Here is a 22,385-nt window from a genome sequence, read left to right on the forward strand (position 1 = left end):
CTTCTCTGCCATTCGGTATTCCTCAGGTGAGAATTCTTTGTTCAGTTCTGAGCCCCATTTTTTAATGGGGTTATTTGATTTTCTGAAGTCCACCTTCTTGAGTTCTTTATATATGTTGGATATTAGTCCCCTATCTGATTTAGGATAGGTAAAGATCCTTTCCCAATCTGTTGGTGGTCTTTTTGTCCTATTGACGGTGTCTTTTGCCTTGCAGAAACTTTGGAGTTTCATTAGGTCCCATTTGTCAATTCTCGATCTTACAGAGCAAGCCATTGCTGTTCTGTTCAGGAATCTTTCCCCTGTACCCATATCTTCAAGGCTTTTCCCCACTTTCTCCTCTATAAGTTTCAGTGTCTCTGGTTTTATGTGAAGTTCCTTGATCCACTTAGATTTGACCTTAGTGCAAGGAGATAAGTATGGATCGATTCGCATTCTTCTACATGATAACAACCAGTTGTGCCAGCACCAATTGTTGAAAATGCTGTCTTTCTTCCACTGGATGGTTTTAGCTCCCTTGTCGAAGATCAAGTGACCATAGGTGTGTGGGTTCATTTCTGGGTCTTCAATTCTATTCCATTGGTCTACTTGTCTGTCTCTATACCAGTACCATGCAGTTTTTATCACAATTGCCCTGTAGTAAAGCTTTAGGTCAGGCATGGTGATTCCACCAGAGGTTCTTTTATCCTTGAGAAGAGTTTTTGCTATCCTAGGTTTTTTGTTATTCCAGATGAATTTGCAAATTGCTCCTTCTAATTCGTTGAAGAATTGAGTTGGAATTTTGATGGGGATTGCATTGAATCTGTAAATTGCTTTTGGCAAGATAGCCATTTTTACAATGTTAATCCTGCCAATCCATGAGCATGGGAGATCTTTCCATCTTCTGAGATCTTCTTTAATTTCTTTCTTCAGAGACTTGAAGTTTTTATCATACAGATCTTTTACTTCCTTAGTTAGAGTCACGCCGAGATATTTTATATTATTTGTGACTATTGAGAACGGTGTTGTTTCCCTAATTTCTTTCTCAGCCTGTTTATTCTTTGTGTAGAGAAAGGCCATTGACTTGTTTGAGTTAATTTTATATCCAGCTACTTCACCAAAGCTGTTTATCAGGTTTAGGAGTTCTCTGGTGGAATTTTTAGGGTCACTTATATATACTATCATATCATCTGCAAAAAGTGATATTTTGACTTCCTCTTTTCCAATTTGTATCCCCTTGATCTCCTTTTGTTGTCGAATTGCTCTGGCTAATACTTCAAGTACTATGTTGAAAAGGTAGGGAGAAAGTGGGCAGCCTTGTCTAGTCCCTGATTTTAGTGGGATTGCTTCCAGCTTCTCTCCATTTACTTTGATGTTGGCTACTGGTTTGCTGTAGATTGCTTTTATTATGTTTAGGTATGGGCCTTGAATTCCTGATCTTTCCAAAACTTTTATCATGAATGGGTGTTGGATCTTGTCAAATGCTTTTTCTGCATCTAACGAGATGATCATGTGGTTTTTGTCTTTGAGTTTGTTTATATAATGGATTACATTGATGGATTTTCGTATATTAAACCATCCCTGCATCCCTGGAATAAAACCTACTTGGTCAGGATGGATGATTTCTTTAATGTGTTCTTGGATTCGGTTAGCGAGAATTTTATTAAGGATTTTTGCATCGATATTCATAAGAGAAATTGGTCTGAAGTTCTCTATCTTTGTTGGATCTTTCTGTGGTTTAGGTATCAGAGTAATAGTGGCTTCATAAAATGAGTTGGGTAGAGTACCTTCTACTTCTATCTTGTGAAATAGTTTGTGCAGAACTGGAATTAGATCTTCTTTGAAGGTCTGATAGAACTCTGCACTAAACCCATCTGGTCCTGGGCTTTTTTTGGTTGGGAGACTATTAATAACTGCTTCTATTTCTTTAGGGGATATGGGACTGTTTAGAAGGTCAACTTGATCCTGATTCAACTTTGGTACCTGGTATCTGTCCAGAAATTTGTCCATTTCGTCCAGGTTTTCCAGTTTTGTTGAGTATAAGCTTTTGTAGAAGGATCTGATGGTGTTTTGGATTTCTTCAGGATCTGTTGTTATGTCTCCCTTTTCATTTCTGATTTTGTTGATTAGGATTTTGTCCCTTTGCCCTCTAGTGAGTCTAGCTAAGGGTTTATCTATCTTGTTGATTTTCTCAAAGAACCAACTCCTCGTTTGGTTAATTCTTTGAATAGTTCTTCTTGTTTCCACTTGGTTAATTTCACCCCTGAGTTTGATTATTTCCTGCCGTCTACTCCTCTTGGGTGAATTTGCTTCCTTTTTTTCTAGAGCTTTTAGATGTGTTGTCAAGCTGCTAGTATGTGCTCTCTCCCGTTTCTTCTTGGAGGTACTCAGAGCTATGAGTTTCCCTCTTAGAAATGCTTTCATTGTGTCCCAAAGGTTTGGGTACGTTGTGGCTTCATTTTCATTAAACTCTAAAAAGTCTTTAATTTCTTTCTTTATTCCTTCCTTGACCAAGGTATCATTGAGAAGAGTGTTGTTCAGTTTCCACGTGAATGTTGGCTTTCCATTCTTAATGTTGTTATTGAAGATCAGTCTTAGGCCATGGTGGTCTGATAGGATACATGGGACAATTTCAATATTTTTGTATCTGTTGAGGCTTATTTTGTGACCGATTATATGGTCAATTTTGGAGCAGGTCCCGTGAGGTGCTGAGAAGAAGGTATATCCTTTTGTTTTAGGATTAAATATTCTGTAGATATCTGTCAGGTCCATTTGTTTCATAACTTCTGTTAGTTTCACTGTGTCCCTGTTTAGTTTCTGTTTCCACGATCTGTCCATTGATGAAAGTGGTGTGTTGAGGTCTCCCACTATTATTGTGTGAGGTGCAATGTGTGCTTTGAGCTTTACTAAAGTGTCTTTAATGAATGTGGCTGCCCTTGCATTTGGAGCGTAGATATTCAGAATTGAGAGTTCCTCTTGGAGGATTTTACCTTTGATGAGTATGAAGTGTCCCTCCTTGTCTTTTTTGATAACTTTGGGTTGGAAGTCGATTTTATCCGATATTAGAATGGCTACTCCAGCCTGTTTCTTCAGACCATTTGCTTGGAAAATTGTTTTCCAGCCTTTCACTCTGAGGTAGTGTCTGTCTTTTTCCCTGAGATGGGTTTCCTGTAAGCAGCAGAATGTTGGGTCCTGTTTGTGTAGCCAGTCTGTTAGTCTATGTCTTTTTATTGGGGAATTGAGTCCATTGATATTAAGAGATATTAAGGAAAGGTAATTGTTGCTTCCTGTTATTTTTGTTGTTAAAGTTGGCATTCTGTTCTTGTGGTTGTCTTCTTTTAGGTTTGTTGATGGATTATCTTCTTGTTTTTTCTAGGGCGTGGTTCCCGTCCTTGTATTGTTTTTTTTCTGTTATTATCCTTTGAAGGGCTGGATTCGTGGAGAGATAATGGGTGAATTTAGTTTTGTCGTGGAATACTTTGGTTTCTCCATCTATTTTGTTTAATAATATGATACTGGACTAGGTCTGGGCAAGTCTGTCCATCGGCCATGGCTCCTGTCTTAGGTCGATCCTTTCATGTCACAGCCTTACCCGTCCTAGGGTTACCCTATTGCCTCCAGGCCCCATGTCTTAGGTTGGTCTGTGCATAAGGAAAGTTGCCTGTCACTGGATACCGTGGATCTGTGTGACTACAACTGTCAGACGACCTAGGGTGAACTCTTAATTTTTTAAAGAGGCCAGCCAAACATTGGGAGATGCGCCATCTTTAATCACCATCAATGCTTGGTACACCACTGCCTTATACTGAGCGTGCTCTTGTTTGAATTGACACAATAGCCAGATACAAAAGACACAACCCAGGAGGACCACTGCCCCCCAGGCCAACATTCCTGCCCATTCCTTAAAACATGAGAAGGCATTGGTGATCCAGGAGGTGAAGTTCCCCAAGGTGACAGGGTCCAGTCGAGTGCTGTTGAGTTTGGCAATCTGGAGGAGCAGCTTTCTGGACAACTGCTCCGCTTTAGCCAACTAATTTCCTACTCAGATAAGAGGCGACTCTGTTCAAGAGACTGCGAGAAATTAACTTATACAACTTTATACAATTCTTCAACCTGTTCTTGAACTAAGTCTATTAAATAAGAGAGAGTCCCATCTGCTTTGGTATGACTGAGGAGGCATACATGACAAAATGTGGCCTCAGCTTTTGCTACAATTGTATTCATCAGAGTTTGGAGGACAATAATAGATGTCCCAAATGTAATTATGTTGTGGACAATATTGACCATCTCTATCCTAATTTCTTGGTGAATGAACTCATTCTCAAACAGAAGCAAAGATTTGAGGAAAAGAGGTTCAAATTGGACCACTCAGTGAGTAGCACCAATGGGCATAGGTGGCAAACATTTCAAAATCTACTATAGGCACAAAGGTGGGAAGTTTCACAACCACAGCAGTATACCCTGCCAACACTCTGCTAAAAAGCATGTCCTTCCGGAACTATTACAATCTATATCTCTGTCGGGGGGAGCAATTTTCACATCAGCCTCTCTGGTACCCAAATCGGGTGTTCTTGACCCTGTGGAAAAACACAAACAGCTTCCCTGGATCTCGAAATAACGGGATCTGGACCATACCATTTTCCAGTTAGGACATCTTTCCATTTGACATCCTGTTTAAGGATAGGCAAGGTCATGGCATGCCTATCTGCAGCCGAACGACCATGTTCGTCCAGAATTAAAAAAAATAAAGTAAAGAGGGCTAAAGATAATTGTTCTTTGGGTGGCCGGCCATCAGCAATTCCCCCTTTTTGTTTTTGTAAGAGTTCTTTTACGGTTCAATGTGCTCTTTCCACAATGCCTTGGCCCTGTGGATTGTAGGGAAGGCCAGTAGAGTGACTAACCTGCATTATTTTGCAAAAGGTTTGGAATGATTTTAATGTATATGCGGAGCCATTATCAGCTTTTAAACTATCTGGCCTTCCCCAAGCTGCCCAGGCTTCTAGGCAATGGCCAACCATGTTGCGGGATTTCTCACCAGACATGGGGGAGGCAAAAATGACACCTTAACAGGTGTCAATTGAAACATGAACATATTTTAGTCTTCCAAATGCTGAGACATGAGTAACATCCATTTGCCACAGTTTTAAAGGGATCAGTCCGTGAGGGTTAATACCAACATGAGGAGGGTGGTGAAACTGTACACACTGTGGGCATTGTAACACCACATCTCGGGCTGAGGCTCGAGAGATATCAAATTTCTGCTGAAGTGTGGCAGCATGAACATGATACAATTGATGAAAACCTTTTGCAAGCTCCAGTGGGGTGGCATGTAAAATAAATTCTATGCGAGTGCTAGTGTCCACTAAGGCATTTCTTTCAGCCATAGGGCATGGCAAGGTAGAGTGAGGTCAAATATGTTGAATAAAGAATTTATGTGTTCTTTTCCAAATCAATTTTTGTAACTCTAATAAGATGATGCACACAGGGCTGGTGGGTCTAATTGGGTCCTGCAATTTCTAATGCACGCACTGCATTTACTACATAAGCAGAATCAGAGACTAGATTAAAAGATTCCTTAAAAGCTTTGAATACTTCCAACACAATTTTACATTCAGTAAGTTGCGGGGGTGCCAGGATTGTATTGAAAAAGAACGGGTTTTTGAAAATCAACTACATAGGCACCAACACCTGTTTTAGAACCATCTGTATAAATATCCAATGCACCCAATATGGGTTTAGATGCTGTGACTTTGGGGAAAAAATCACTGGATGTTCACTAAAAAATTGTAGCAAAGGATCTTTGGGATAATGATTATCTAATTCCCTGTCAAAACTACAGCGCAATATGGCCCAATCATCTATCAAAGAACTTAGGATCTGTATTTGATTAGCATTATAAGGTGTAATGATTTTCTGAGGGGGTGCTCCAAAATGTTGAATACATGATTTAATGCCCACAATTGCTAATTGAGCTACAGCAATGGGATAATATTCAAGGGTTTTATTGGGAGACATGTGAGGATAAATCCACAATAGAGGAACTGACTGCCACAACACTCCTGTTGGTTGATGGAATGTCTTCAAAAGACATAGGAGGATGTCCTCTCCTTCTTTCCATCTATAGAGCTTGGCCTTTTCTAAACACCTTTCTACCTTTTCTAAAGCTACTCGGGCCTCAGGGGTGAGAGCACGAGGTGAGGAAAGCTGTGGATCTCCCTTCAATATATCAAAAAGAGGGATTAATTCAAAAATTGATAGCCTCATATATGGACAAATCCAATTTATATCTCCCAACAACTTCTGGAAATCATTCAATGTTTTCAAATGATCTTTACGTAATTCTATCTTTTGAGGTGTAATAAAATGTGGAGTAATTCGAGCACCCAAGAACTCTCCTAAATTTCCCATTTGAACTTTATCAGGATCTATAAATAATTGTTTCATTTCTAATTCTTTTACTAGCTTAATATAGGCTTCATCTAAACTTTCTTTATTCTTTGAGGCAAGAAGGACATCATCTATATAATGTACTGTCCTTAATTTTGGGAATGCATCACGGACAGGTTGTAGGGCTTCTTCCACAAAAAGTTGACACATGGTAGGACTGTTTGTCATCCCTTGAGGTAAAACTATCCACTGATACCGTTTATCAGGCTCTTCATTATTTACAGAAGGAAGAGTAAAGGCAAAGTGCTCGCTATCACACAATGCAAGGGGAATAGATAAAAAACAATCCTTAATATCAATGATTATAATATGCCACTCTTTGGGAAAACTAGAAAGTAGTGGCAGACCCCTCTGTATGGGGCCCATAATCTGCATTTGATTATTAATGGCTCGAAGATCATGCAAGAGCCTTCATTTGCCTGATTTTTTCTTAATCACAAATATGGGTGTATTCCAAGGTGACTGGGAAGGTTTAATATGTCCTAATTTCAATTGTTCCTCTACTAATTCTCTGGCAGCTACTAATTTTTCAGAGGAAAGAGGCCATTGAGGAACCCATACAGGCTCCTCTGTTTTCCAATTAATGGGTATACCACCCTCAATGGCCCCTAGGAAAAACCCAATCGCTTTTTATCTTGTTTGAACTTTGCAGGCACTGGCATAGTCATGGCTTGTAATGACTTTCCTAACCCCTTTCCTGGAGTGTAGTCCATACTAGACATAATTTCTCGGGCTGGTGGGGAATACTCATTAGTTAGTCTAAGATCCATTTTGGTTAAGACATCCCTACCCCATAGGATCACAGGAATATCCACAATATAAGGAAAAAATTTCCCTGACTTACCTTCCTCATTTTTCCAAGTCAATTCCTTAACACTTATAAGGGGAGCAGTCTCATAACCTAGGCCACAGAGGCTTTGAGATGATGCTTGCAAAGGCCACTTTGACGGCCAATCATGAGTGGAGATAATACTGCGATCTGCACCTGTGTCTAACAACCCCAGAAAGGATCATCCTTCAACCTCCAAAGTTAACATGGGGCGATCTCCTAATTCCATTGATAAGAAAGTGAACCTAGAACTTGTAGAACCTAGTCCACTCTCTCCTCTTATTTTATTATTTGCTGGAAAATATTTATGCAAACTTGGCAACAGTAATAGCTGAGCAATTCTATCTCCTGGGGAGATAGCTGAAATGCCACTTGGGGAGGCCACTAAGATTTTCACAACCCTCGTATAATCTGGATCAATCACTCCAGGGGTAATTTGTAATCCTTTTAAAGCAGAAGATGAGTGGCCAAGCAATAGTCCTACAGTATCCTTGGGAAGGGGGCCTTTAAAATCTGTATCTATGGGCTGTACCCCCATCTGTGGGGTTAATATGAGTCTGATGGTGGAGTGGAGGTCCAATCCTTCGGAGCCAGTAGTGGCTCTCTGTGGTCTCTCAGATGATGGAGAGACGGCCAAGGTTTCTTCTGGTCTTTCTGAAGAGCCCCATATATTTGAGGGCCCTGAGGACGTGGGCCCTGCTGTCCGTTTTTTGGCCTAGTGCCACCATATCCTGCTTGTAATGGTCGGCTTTCTATGTCCTTTGTTGATTGTCACTCATTAGCCCAATGTTTTCCTTTTCTACATTTATGTCATATTCCTGGCTGTCTAGGTTTATCTAATGGAGTCCTTTTCTCATTTTCAGGGCATTTTCTTCTAAAATGTCCTCTCTGGCCACATTTATAACAAGTATCATTATTAGATCTACCTAATTGTACTACAGCTGCCGCCAGGCCTGCATTGGTTAACGGGCCCCCTAGTTCTCTGCAAACCTTCATCCACACTTCTAAACCTTTATGTTTATAGGGTTTAATAGCTGCTCTACACTCCTTAGTGCGTTGCTCATACACTAGCTGTTTTACCAAGGGCATAGCTGTATCAGGGTCTCCAAAAATTCTAGTGGCTGCTTCAACGAGGCGTGCTACAAAATCTGAAAATGGTTCTGTGGAACCCTGCAAGATTTTTGTAAGATTGCCTGAGACTGCGCCTTTGTTTGGCAATGCCTTCCAGGCTTTGGTAGCTACCTCATTTATTTGGGCATAGACTGCTTCAGGATAATTTGTTTGATCTAAAGCAAAACGTCCTAAACCCAGAAGCATGTCTGCATCCCAATGTCTCTGAGGATCTTGTCCTGTGGCTAAATTTGCTGCTGCCTGACTGTTTGCATATTCATAGGACAAGGACTTCCAGTCTAAATACTGTCCAGATGACAAACAAGCCCGAGTAATATTATTCCAGTCCCCCAGGGTGAGGCAATATCTAGCCAGCGCCTCGACCTGTGCAACTACAAAAGCTGCACTCACCCCGTAGGTACGAACTGACTCAGCCAGATGCTTAATAGTTTTAAAATCTATTGGCTCATGATACCGTTGTCCCTGGCCATCTAAGAAGACAGGAAAAGTCAGTCCAACTTCCTTCCAAACCTCTGGGCAAAATGAGGTACCTTGTTTACCAGCTTTTGTGGATTCCTTTTTTCCTGTATACTCAGGGTTAAGAGGTGGAGCGGTTGACACTTTCAATTTTACACTTTTGCCAGCCAACCCCCCCCCCTTTTTTTAAAGGATTGGTTTTGTATGACCAATCTGGATCATACCTATCCCTCTCATACCGAGCTGCCTCTTCTTCTAGGTCAGCTTCCTCATCTTTATCAAGCTCTGAGTCACTGGAGTCAGAACTTGCTGAACTTATTGTTAAGTCTTTTAATGAGGGATATATTTTTGCTATTTCCTTTTCTTTCTCATTATTTCCTTTTCCTTTTGAATTTGCCTTTTCTCCCTTCTCTTTTTTTCTCTCTATTTTTGCCCCTTTTCTTTCTTTTGCTTATGCGTTTCCTATCTTCCTCTGACACACTTTCTTGTTGTTCCATGAGAATTTTCTGACCTGCTTTAACTGCTTCTATCAAACAAAAGCAGAGGCCAGAAATTACAAAAAAACGAAACAAAAATGCTAAGAGCTACCCACACTGGGTCCACGGGCAAGAAAAACATATCCCTCCTTTCAACCGAGGATCAATTTGGGAGACTTACCAGTACCACCGTTCCTCAGCTCAAGAGTTCTGAATCCACGAGATCCTCGGGTTCCCATACGGGCCACCAATATCTTCACTAACCCTACATCTGACAACGTATTAATATACAAAGTATATAAAGAACTCAAGAAGTTAATCACAAAAAAAACCCAAAAATCCCAATTTAAAAAAAGGGGGTATAGAACTAAACTGAGAATTCACAACTGAGGAATCTCAAATGGCTGAGGAGCACCTAATGAAATGTTCAAAGTCCTTAATGGTCAGAAAAATGCAAATCAAAACAACCCCGAGATTCCACTTTACACCAATCAGAATGGAAAAGTTCAAAACCTCAGGTGAGAACACATGTTGGAGAGGATGTGGCGAAAGAGGAACACTCCTCCATTGCTGGTGGGATTGCAAACTGGTACATGCACTCTGGAAAGCAATCTGGAGGTTCCTCAGAAAATTAGAAATAGATCTACCTGAAGACCCAGCAATACCACTCTTAGCCATATACCCAAAAGATGCCCCACCATGCCACATGGACATGTGTTCCACTATGTTCATAGTGGCCTTATTTGTGATAACCAGAAGCTGGAAACAACCTAGATGTCCCAAGACAGAAGAATGGATACAAAAAAAAAAACGTGGTTCATTTACACAATGGGGCTATTAGGAGTGAGGACATCCTGAGTTTTGTAGGCAATTGGGTGGAGCTAGAAAATATTATCCTGTATGAGGTAACTTAGACCCAAAAGTACATGCATGGTATGTACTCACTAATATGTATATATTGGCCAAGAAAAATCAAAACAAAACAAAACCATACAGAATACCCAAGATACAGCCCACAGAACTCAAAAAGCTCAATAAGCTGAAGGGCACAAGTGAGGACGCCTCAGTCCCACTTGGGAGAGAGGAGAAAGCAATCACAAGTAGGGAGGGAGGAAAAGACCCGTGAGGGAAAGTGGACAGGGTGGTGGGAACAGTGGGGAGAAGAGGGGAACCTGGTCTGGTATTGGGTGAAGGAAAAGGACTGAAGCCCTGAGGGCCAGCAGAAAGAATGTAAACAGGCAACTTCAGGAAATAGGAGGTTGGAGGAACCCCTCAGAATTCGCCAGAGACCATGGAGATGAGAGACTCCAAAGACTCAAAGGGAGGGATCTTAGATGAAATGCCCGACAGTAGAAAAAAGGAAATTATAGAACCCACCTCCAGCAGAAAGACAGGACATCAAGCAAGGTATGGGGTTGCCATCCCACAGTCACATCTCTGACCCATAATTGTTCCTGACTGAAAGAATTACAGGAATGGAAATGGAGAGGAGCCTGAGAAAAAGAAGTTCCAGCAACAGGTCCAAAGTGGGATCCAGCTCAAGGGAGGGTCCCAAGGCCTGACAATATTACTGAGGCTATGAAGAGCTCACAAAAAGGGAACTATCATGACTGCCCTCTGAAAGACTCCAAGAGCAGTTGAAAGAGTTAAATGCTGATATCTGAACCCAGCCAATCTGTTGCTGAATTAGGGAAGACTGAAAGAAGCTGAGGAGAAGGGCGAGCCTGTAGGAGGACCAACAGTCTTAATTAATCTGAACACTGAGAACTCTCAAACACTGGACCATCAAACAGACAGCATACACCAGCCAATATGAAGCCTCCAACACACACACAGTAGAGGACTTTCAGGTCTGTGTTCATTCAAAAATGATGTACTTAGCCAGGCAATGGTGGCGCTCGCCTTTAATCCAAGCACTTGGGAGGCAGAGGCAGTTGGATTTCTGAGTTCGAGGCCAGTCTGGTCTACATAATGAGTTCCAGGACAGCCAGGGCTACACAGAGAAACCCTGTCTCGAAAAACAAAACAAAACAAAACAAAAATAGATGTAATTAACGCTCAAGAGACTGGATACCCCAAGGAGTTTAGAAGTCAAGTGGGGTGGGGGCAGAGGCATCCACGTGGAGATGGTGTGAATTAAGGGAGTAGATGATGTGGAGTAGATGGAGAGTGGATGGGTAGATGGGGAATGTATATGCAGTGTAAAATATACATTAAAAATTAAATTAAATTAAAAAAGGGTCACAGGAAAAAAAAACAGAAAACAAAACCTTATTCTAAATCGAAAGTAATTAAACACTGAGACCAGTCTTCATACGGTCTCAAACAAAATCTATATTAAAAGGGCAAAGTATGACGGACATGTTAAAGAAGTAAGCAGTCAAGGTTTTTAATAGTGAGAAGAAATCATGTCCAGTTGGCAATTTTCTCTCCAGTTCACACATGATTTGTTTGAGTTAGCTACATCCTCAAGTTAACAAACCCAAGAGAGAATGCTCTTTTTCATAGTCCCAGGGTTTTCTTTTTTTTTTTTTTTTTTTTTTTTTTTTATGCTTCCTCTGGAAAACAGGAGCCTGTGTACTGACCTGCTAAAATGTGACAGATAACGGACATTCCATGTTATTCCCCATATTCAGCATAGATATAGTCTTTCTATTCAGTTTAGCTTCCCAGAAAAAAACAACATAGTGTGTGTTTTCTCCCCAAAAGATGATGGAAGTATCAAAATTTTCCTAATCAGGCAGTGAAATAGTACTTTATTGCTGTGAAGTAAATTAGGAGCATACTAACCACCTTTTCTTTTCTATTTTAAAGAGGCAAAAAAGTGGATAATATCCCAGAAACTTAGAATGCCCAAGATATAAGATACAATTTGCTAAATGCATGAAACTCAAGAAGAAAAAAGACCAAAGTGTGGACACTTTGCCCCTTCTTAGAATTGGTAACAAAACACCCATGGAAGGAGTTACAAAGACAAAGTTTGGAGCTGTGACAAAAGGATGGACCATCTAGAGACTGCCATACCCGGGGATCCATCCCATAATCAGCCTCCAAACACTGACTCTATTACACACACTAGCAAGATTTTGCTGAAAGGACCCAGATATACCTGTCTCTTGTGAGACTATGCCAAGGCCTAGAAGTGGATGCTCACAGTCAGCTATTGGATGGATCACAGGGCCCCCAATGGAGGAGCTAGAGAAAGTACCCAAGGAGCTAAAGGGATCTGCAACCCTATAAGTGGAACAACAATATGAACTACCCAGTACCCCCAGAGCTCGTGTCCCTAGCTTCATATGTATCAGAAGATGGCCTAGTCAGCCATCAGTGGAAAGAGAGGCCCATTGGTCGTGCAAACTTTATATGCCTCAGTACAGGGGAACGCCAGGGCCAAGAAATGGGAGTGAGTGGGTAGGGGAGTGGGTAGGGGAGGGTATGGGGGACTTTTGGGATAGCACTGGAAATGTAAACGAAGAAAATACCTAATTAAAAAATAAAAATAAACACACACCAAAAAAAGAGGTAAAATAACAAATTTTCCTTCTAACTATTCATTTTAAGTCATCAGACGTATGTACTCATTTTGTTTTCAAGTATTATAATGCTATTTTTTACTGTAAATGAAGCAATATAAGTAGCTTTTCAAACAAAATAGAATGTATTTGTACAGAATAAAAATACAAAACTGAAGGAAATGTGAGAAAACTGTAAAACTAAGATTTAGCCACCAAAACGTGAAACAATGTGTGCAATATGATCTTGACTCCAAAAAGCTCTGTGCACAAAACACCTAGAAAGATACATAAAAATATTAATGATTATTGTCTGTTTTTGAAATGCAGTGACAGATAATAATTTTATTATTTCTCATTTAAAAAATTACTTATAGAGACAAATATATAACATTTTCAACTTTTATTAAAATATGATGCTTAATGTGGACTGATTCAGAATGCAGTGAATGAAAGGAGAAAGGTATAAAGCAAAGAGAAGAAAGCATGTCTGGTGCTTCAAGATTATGGTGAGTGAAAAGGAGAAAGGGGAGATGCCATTAAAGTGAAAATAAATGGACTGAAACAGACTTTCTTCAAGTGATAAATCACAAGTAAAGTAGCATCTCATTTCATGCATGCCACATTTTACTCTCTTTATAGTGAGTGCTGGTAAGGATTCAATTTTCCAATTACTGTCCCAGGATTTTTTCATATCTACTATGAAATTCTCTTTCATTACTTTATTAAATTTTTTCTCCATTGAGCTATACAAGTCCCTTCTTCAACAAACATATCATCTCATTCTGTAATTTAAAGTCCTTACATCTGAAATTTTAGATACTGCTAATTAGGTTCTATAACATAGATTTTTTTTAAAGGAAACTACATCTCCCTTCAGTGTGTAGTTAGATTAAATGAATTTTGGTTCAATTGGCTCTCTGAATAGTATGTCCATAATACTTTGAAGCACTTAAATATATATAAGTTCATTAGATGTAGAGCTCAATCACAAATTCATAAACCCATCAAATTATGTATCTGGAGCAACTTGATAAAGATTTAAGGACAAATAAATTTTCAAGTGAAATAAAATGTTCATTTTTTTTAAAAATCAAAGAAAGTGGAAACTTTTTTATAAAACAAATGACTAATTTCCTTCTGTTAAGAATGAAAAGCTTTATTTTTAGGTATTTAATCTGACATAAGAGCTAAAGTATTTTAAAATTTATTAATTTAGTACGCATTTTCAAAGAGCATGCCAGGACATATTTTAAAAGGAATAAATGATTCATTAAATATTTTTACAAACCCCTGAAGCACTTAGAAGCAAACTGTACCTTATATACAAGCAAACTGGACATTATATACAAAAACATAATTCAAATAAATATTTTATAGAAATATTTCAAGGTAACATTTCAAAACAAAAATACTTGTGCTAGAGATTCTTAGGGTAATTCTATTTATAGTATTTTATATGCATATATGTACCTGTATACATATATGTCAATAATTATGTCCTTTGATAAGTGTATTTATAATATGGAACCATAAAATTAACGATAATTTCCCATAGGCTTTAAGAATGTTAACATTTTAAATATATATGTATATAACATTAACAATATATATATCAATGTTCACAATATGAATATCAATTTCTTTTTATTAAATTTATTTATTCCCTTTACAACCAATTATCAGCCCTTCTTCTCTTCTCGGTTTCCCCTCATGCAAGTTGTCCCCCATCCTTCCATCTGGGTGTCCCCACTCCAGGCACATAAAGTCACTGCAGGCAAGGACAGCCCCTGGTCCAGTTGTTTGGGAGACTGACAGGTAGACCAAGCTGCTCATCTGCTACATTTGTGTGGGGAGGCCTGCACACAGCCAGTGTTTGCTCTTTCATTGTTGATTTCGCCTCTGGGAGCTCCCAAGGGTTCAGGTTGACCTTCCTGTGGAGTTCCTATCCTATTTGGGTCTCTCAATCTTTCTCCCAATTCTATAGAACTCTATCTAATGTTTGGGCATGAGTTTTTGCAACTTTTTCCATTGGCTGCTCAGTGGAGCCTCTCAGTTAGGTTAGGTTCTTATCTGCAAACATGACAGAATATCATTATTAATGTCAAGTATTAGTTCCTGCCCATGGAATTGGTAAGAATTTGGGGCAATCATTACTTCACCGTATCCTTAGTCTCTGCTCTATCATTTTTTATTTGTTATTTTATTTATTTACATTTCAAACGTTATCCCCCTTCCCAGTTTCCCCTACACATACCCCCATCCTATCCCCTCACCCTGCTTCTATGAGGGTGATCCCCCACTCACCCAACCACCACCCCTCTCACCACCCTAGCATTCCCCTACACTGAGGCATCTAGCCTCCACAGGAACAAGGGCCTCCCCTCCCATTGATGCCAGATAAGGCAATCCTGTGCTACATAAGCAGGTAGAATCATGGGTCTCTCCATATGTACTCTTTGGTTGGTGGTTTAGTCCCTGAGAGCTCCAGGGGGTGGGGGGAATCTGTTTGGTTGTTTTTTGTTGTTGTTGTTGTTGTTGTTTTGTTTTGTTTTGTTTTTTGTCCTTTCTATAAGGTTGCAAACTGCTCTGCTTCTTCAGTCCTTCTCCTAATTCTTCCATTGGGATCCCCATTCTCAGTCCAATGGTTGGATGAGAGTGTCCCCATCTGTATTGTTCAGACTCTGGTAGAGCCTCTCAGGGAGCAGCCATAACAGACTCCTGTCAGCAAGCACTTCTTGGCATCAGCAGTAGTGTATAAGTTTGGTGTCTGCAGATGGGATGGATCCCTAGGTGAGTCAGTCTCTGGATGGCTTTCTACAATTTGTCTCTGTATTTCCTCCCTTGAGTATTTTCTTTTCCCTTATAAGAGGGATTAAAGCATCTCCACTTTGGTCTTTCTTCTTCTTGAGCTTCATGTGGTATCTGGGGTGTTCTGATCTTTTGGACTATTATCCACTTATCAGTCAGTGAACACTGTGTGTATTCCTTTGTGACTAGGTTACCTCACTCAAGATGATATTTTCTAGTTCCATCCATTTGCCTAAGAATTTCATTAAGTCATTATTTTTAATAGCTGAGTAGTACTCCATTGTATAAATGTACCACACTTTCTGTATCCATTACTCTGTTGAAGGACATCTGGGTTCTTTCTAGCTTCTGGCTATTATAAATAAATCTACTGTGAACATAGTGGAGCATGTGTTCTTATTGCATGTTGGAGCATCTTCTGGATATATGCCCAGGAGTGGTATAGCTGGGTCCTCAGGTAGTACTATGTCCAATTTTATAAGGAACCTCCAGACTGATATTGCAAACAGTTCCGTACTAATGATGACAATATTAGGATTAATATCACAACATATGAATTTGAAGAGGCAAAAGCATATAATTCATTGCACTGAAGAATGAATGCAGATACAAGATGGGAATTCTATACTGTCCAAGCACAATACCATATATCTAAACAAATATGTAGATCTTTATAATTAATAATACATAGTTAAAAGTTTTCCAATTTTTGTTCTCTTAAAGATTTAGTTTGTCTATTTCAAATCAGCACAACTAAAATTATAACAAAATGATGGTTTTTAACACAGAATAGTTTAAATTGATCTCTTTCTAACTCATATTTAATAAATAATTCAATAATAATTTGTTAAAATTCAATGAATATGTAATTATTACATTTATTTTAGTTAAACATTATATAAAGCAGAAATACAAATTCAACAGTAATACAATTTTAGATTAGTGTCAAGACAATTACTCTATGTGATATAAGTCTGATTCTTTTGCCTTACTCTTAAAATATTATTGTAACTTTATGCCAACTATTAAAAGATGTTCAATTCAATAGCTATTTGCTACCAAAATATCAAGTATTTTAAAAAGTTAATTTTAATCATCATTAAAAACACTTCACATCATCAATGTAATGGTGAGGTAAACAAATTATATTTAGGATAAATAATGTCATGTTGTACTAGTTATTCTGGACATTGCTCATTATGTGCTATTCTAGGGTAGGAAATGAATAACTGAGAATCCTTTGAGTCCAAATAACTCATACCTTAAAATATTTTGTGATAAGGACAAAACTCATAAAATGTTTCTCAAAGTTCATAATAGCAATGATCTGCTAATGATACAAGATCAAACCAGTACTCCATAACTAAATTGAAACTTTTGTTAGATGTCAATAAGTAAAGGAAATCAGTTAACTCATGGACTTGTTAGCCTACTCTTCATTCAGTATAAGACTTCAAAATGTGACTTTTGTCATTATTCCCATTTATATGATTTATTACATTTATTGAAATACATATGCTTAACCACACTTCATCTCTGTGATAAAGCCAACTTGATCATTATGGATGATCTTTTTGATATATGTCTGTATTCTATTTATAAGTACTTTGTTAAGAGAATTTTTTCATCTCCATTCATCTGTGACATTGGCACGATGTTTTCTTTTAATTGTGTTTTTACCGCATTTTGGTATTAGAGTAATTCTGGTTAGGCATTTGATGGAACTCATTCTTTATCTTTTTTTAATTTTTTTTAAAAAATAAGTATTGGCTATAATTCTTTGAAAGTCTTAGAGAAATATAGTGTTACTCTATCTGACCTGACCCAGGGATTTAATTTTTTTACTGGGGATTTAATTTTTTAATTGAAAACTATTCCTATTTTAATATCTGGATTATATCTGTTTAAGTTGTTTGTTAGTATTTTCTTTTAACTGTGTTGGTTTGGATGAATCTAGAAATTCTTCTTCTTCTTTTTTTTTTTTTTTTTTTTTTTTTTTTTTTTTTTTTTTTAGATTTTCCAATTTAATAGAATACCTGTTTTTAAAACACCCCAGTACAATGTTATAAATTTAGTTAATTGTAATATGTCCCTATTTATCTCTTATCCTGATCACTTGACTCTCTCTCTCTCACTCCCTCCTCTCTCAGTTAACTGGGCTAAAGACATTTTAAAGGATCAGTTCTATATTCACTTGTTTTTTTGTTTGTTTGTTTTGGTTTGTTTTGTTTGTCTTGCTTTCTTATTTCTATTTTACTAATTTCTGCTCTGCTTTTTGTTTCTACTGCATCTGGTTTGGGATTCTTCTTGTTTTGTTTGTTTGTTTCCAAAGATCTAAGTTGAACCATTACCTCATTAATTTGTGCCTGTTGTAAAAATTGTTTAATCACTATCCATGGTTTCTACCTTGCCTTTGACAATACAGTTTGCAGGTAAAAGATACACACAGCCTATATAATTACAGTAAGCCTTAAGTAGCACAAGAGCTGGGAGAATACCCACTCTCCATGCTATTAGAATCTACTTTCTTATAGATAACTTTAAGTTGTTATTATTTACTATGTTTCATCTGGGCTGCTCTTAACTCCAATTTGCTAGCCTTCAAGGACACATTGTCTTAATCCATTTTGGCTTCTCCTTCCTTCTCCTATACTTTCCTCTTCTCCTCATGGTCCTCCTCCTACCCAAAGCCCATGAAAACTAAACCCCACCTATATCTTTTCTTCCCAGCTATTGGATGTTGGCATCTTTATCTACCAATGAGAAATAACTTGGGGGCAGGATCATTTAGCAAAAATGGACTCTTTTGTCTCTGGGGCAACCAGTCTTTGTGGCCCAATATTAACATTAGAATATAAGTAGCATTAGGTTAACCTAAAACATGTGCTCTTTCTAATATTTTAGGGTAGGCACTTAGAATGGTATATTCCCTTGTTACAACTGCTTTAGTGTATCTCAGAAGTTTTGGTGTGTTGTACTTTCATTTTCAATTAGTCCCAGGATTTTATTTTTATTTTCTTGATTGTTTTCTTCTGAAACCCATTTATTATTCAGAAATATGTTGTTCAATTTCCATGAGTTCATGTAAGTCCTAGGAAGTCTGTTGCTGTTAAATTTTAGATGTTATGGTATTGTGATTTGATAGGATGCAAGAAAATATTTTTGTTCTTTTTTTTTGTATCAAAAGGATACAAGTAATTATTTATTTTTTCTTTTGTCTTCCTGTGCATTTGTTGAAATGTGTTTTGTGCTCCAGTATGTGGTCTATTCTAGAGAAACTTCTATGGCCTGCTGAGTTGAATGTCCATTTTTTGATGCTTGGTGTAAAATTTTGTAAGTATCTACTAGGACCATTTGATGTGTGATGTCATTTAGCTTTGATATTTCTGTAGTTTTAGATTTTGTTCACATGATCTATTGAAGAAAGTGAGTAACAAAACCATCTACATTAACTTATTATGATTAATCTTCTACTTGATCTATTTAGTAATAAGGCTTTCCCTGAAATTTCTACTTGGGTAATTGAGTTTTCATTTTCATCTTCATTTTAGCTTTGATCTTGCTCAATATTTCTAATTTAATTTTTCTTAATTAATTTAATTTAGTAAAAATGTAATAATTCAGCTTTGTGATCCAAATTCTCTTTGCCAATTTATTCAGCTAGACTTGTATTTTCTAGGACTTCTCCAGAGTGCAAAGTGCACATTTGTGTCTTCTTTAAACATCTTAAATTCCTTGTTCATTCTTACAATTATTCTTTTTAAATTCTGTGTCCTTGGATTCATCTACATAATTTTAACTGAAAAATCCTATAGGATTATTTATTTATTTATTTATTTATTTATTTATTTACGTGGGGGGATACTATCTTTGACTTTCACATTTTTTAATTAGGTATTTTCTTCATTTACATTTCCAGTGCTATCCCAAAAGACCCACATACCTACCCACCCACTCCCCTACCCACCCACTTCCACTTCCTGGCCCTGGCGTTCCCTTATACTGAGTCATATAAAGTTCGCAAGACCAATGGGCCTCTCTTTCCAATGATGGCTGACTAAGCCATCTTCTGATACATATGCAGATAGAGACACGAGCTCCAGGGGGTACTGGTTAGTTCATATTGTTGTTCCACCTATAGGGTTGTAGATCCCTTTAGCTCCTTGGGTACTTTCTCTAGCTCCTCCATTGGGGTCCCTGTGATGCATCCAATGCTAACAGTGAATATAAACTTCTGTGTTTGCTAGGCCCCAGCATAGTCTCACAAGAGACAACTATATCTGGGTTCTTTCAGCAAACTCTTGCTAGTGTATGCAATGGTGTCATCGTTGGATCTTAGCCATTTGGGCTGTTGTGAGGTGGAATCTCAGGGTTGTTTTGATTTGTATTTCCGTGATGATTAAGAATGCTGAACATTTTTTCAGGTGCTTCTCAGATTTTCAGTATTCCTAGGATGAAAATTCTGTGTTAAACTCTGCACCACATTTTTAATGGGGTTATTTGATTTTTTGGAGTCCACCTTCTTGAGTTCTTTATATATATTGGATATTAGTCCCCTATCTGATTTAGGGTAGGTAAGGAAACTTTCCCAATCTTTTGGTGGCCTTTTTGTCTTATTGACCGTGTCTTTTGCCTTACAGAAGCTTTGCAATTTTATGAGGTCTCATTTGTCAATTCTCTATCTTACAGCACAAGCCATTGCTATTCTATTCAGGAACTTTTTCCCCTCTACCAATGTCTTTGAGGCTTTTCCCTGCTTTCTCCTCTATAAGTTTCACTGATACTGGTTTTATGTGGAGTTCCTTGATCCACTTAGATTTGACCTTAGTACAAGGAGATAGGAATGGATCAATTCACTTTCTTTTACATGATAACCACCAGTTGTGCCAGCATCATTTTTTGAAAATGCTGTCTATTTTCCACTGGATGGTTTTAGCTCCCTTGTCAAAGATTAAGTGAACATAGGTGTGTGGGTTCATTTCTGGGTCTTCATTCTATTCCATTGGTCTACTTGTCTGTCTCTATACCAGTACCATGCAGTTTTTATCACAATTGCTCTGTAGTATAGATTTATGTCAGGCATGGTGATTCCCCCAGAGGTTCTTTTACCCTTGAGAAGAGTTTTTGCTATCCTAGGTTTTTTGTTATTCCAGATGAATTTATAGATAGCCCTTTCTAATTCGTTGAAAATTGAGTTGGGACACAGAGCTTCTGAGGCAGCGCCATCTTCGGCTCCAGACAACCGGCTACCTTCCTGGCGAGAGCCACGGAGCTTCTGAGGCGGCACCATCTTCGGCTCCAGACAACCGGCCACCTTCCTGACAACTGGCCACCTTCCTGGTGAGAGCACAGGGGTCCTCCCGGCCCGAGAGGTTTGTGCCTCAGGCCCTGGCGGGAGCCTCCTTGGCTCCGGGACTCTGCAGAGGGCAGGCTGCACGGGTGACGGTGTGAAATACAGAGGCCAGCCTTTTCTGAGACAGGCGAGAGCCACAGAGCTTCTGAGGCGGCGCCATCTTTGGCTCCAGACAACTGGCCACCTTCCTGGTGAGTGCACAGGAGTCCGCCAGCCCAAGAGGTTTGTGCCTCAGGCTCCGGCGGGAGCCTCCTTGGATCCAGGACCCTGCAGAGGGCAGGCTGCATGGGTGAAGGTGTGGAAAACAGAGGCCAGCCGTTTCTGGGACAGACGAGAGCCAGAGAGCTTCTGACGCGGCGCCATCTTCGGCTCCAGACAACCGGCCACCTTCCTGGCCAAAGCAGCACAGCTTCTGGGAAAGATCCTGCTTTGGGCCTTCATCTTCAGCTAGGAGGAGGTCCAAACACCAGATAACTGTGCACTTTCCCTGAAAGAGGAGAGCTTGCCTGCAGAGAGTGCCCTGACCACTGAAACTCAGAGGAGAGAGCTAGTCTTACGCGTCTGCTGATAGAGGGTAACAAAATCAACAGAGGAACAATTTGTCTAAACAAAGACAACAAAAGTTGTCTAAACAAAGACAACTATAACAACTAACTCCAGAGATTCCCAGATGGCGAAAGGTAAACGTAAGAATCCTACTAACAGGAACCAAGACCACTCACCATCATCAGAACCCAGCACTCCCACTTCGTCCAGTCCAGGACACCCCAACACACCTGAAAACCTCTACCTAGATTTAAAAGCATTTCTCATGATGATGGTAGAGGACATAAAGAAGGAATTTAATAACTCACTTAAAGAAATACAGGAGAACACTGCTAAAGATTTACAAGTCGTTAAAAAAAAAACAGGAAAACACAACCAAACAGGTAGAAGTCCTTATAGAAAAACAGGAAAACACATCCAAACAGGTGATAGAAATGAACAAAACCATATAGACCTAAAAAGGGAAGTAGACACAATAAAGAAAACCCAAAGAGAGGCAACGCTGGAGATAGAAAACCTACGAAAGAAATCTGGAAACATAGATGCCAGCATCAGCAACAGAATACAAGAGATGGAAGAGAGAATCTCAGGTGCAGAAGATTCCATAGAGAACATCGGAACAACAATCAAAGAAAACATAAAATGCAAAAAGATCCTAACTCAAAACATTCAGGAAATCCAGGACACAATGAGAAGACCAAACCTACGGATAATAGGAGTAGATGAGAATGAAGATTTTCAACTCAAAGGACCAGCAAATATCTTCAACAAAATTATTGAAGAAAACTTCCCAAATCTAAAGAAAGAGATGCCCATGGACATACAAGAAGCCTACAGAACTCCAAATA

At 38.8% G+C, this 22,385-nt stretch overlaps 1 pseudogene; it reads left to right on the forward strand.

Moving 5' to 3' along the window:
• Gm14894 (predicted gene 14894) lies at window positions 4,124–4,395 on the forward strand (annotated as a pseudogene).

Source organism: Mus musculus, chromosome X (genome assembly GCF_000001635.26).
Source record: "Mus musculus strain C57BL/6J chromosome X, GRCm38.p6 C57BL/6J".
NCBI lineage: Eukaryota > Metazoa > Chordata > Mammalia > Rodentia > Muridae > Mus > Mus musculus.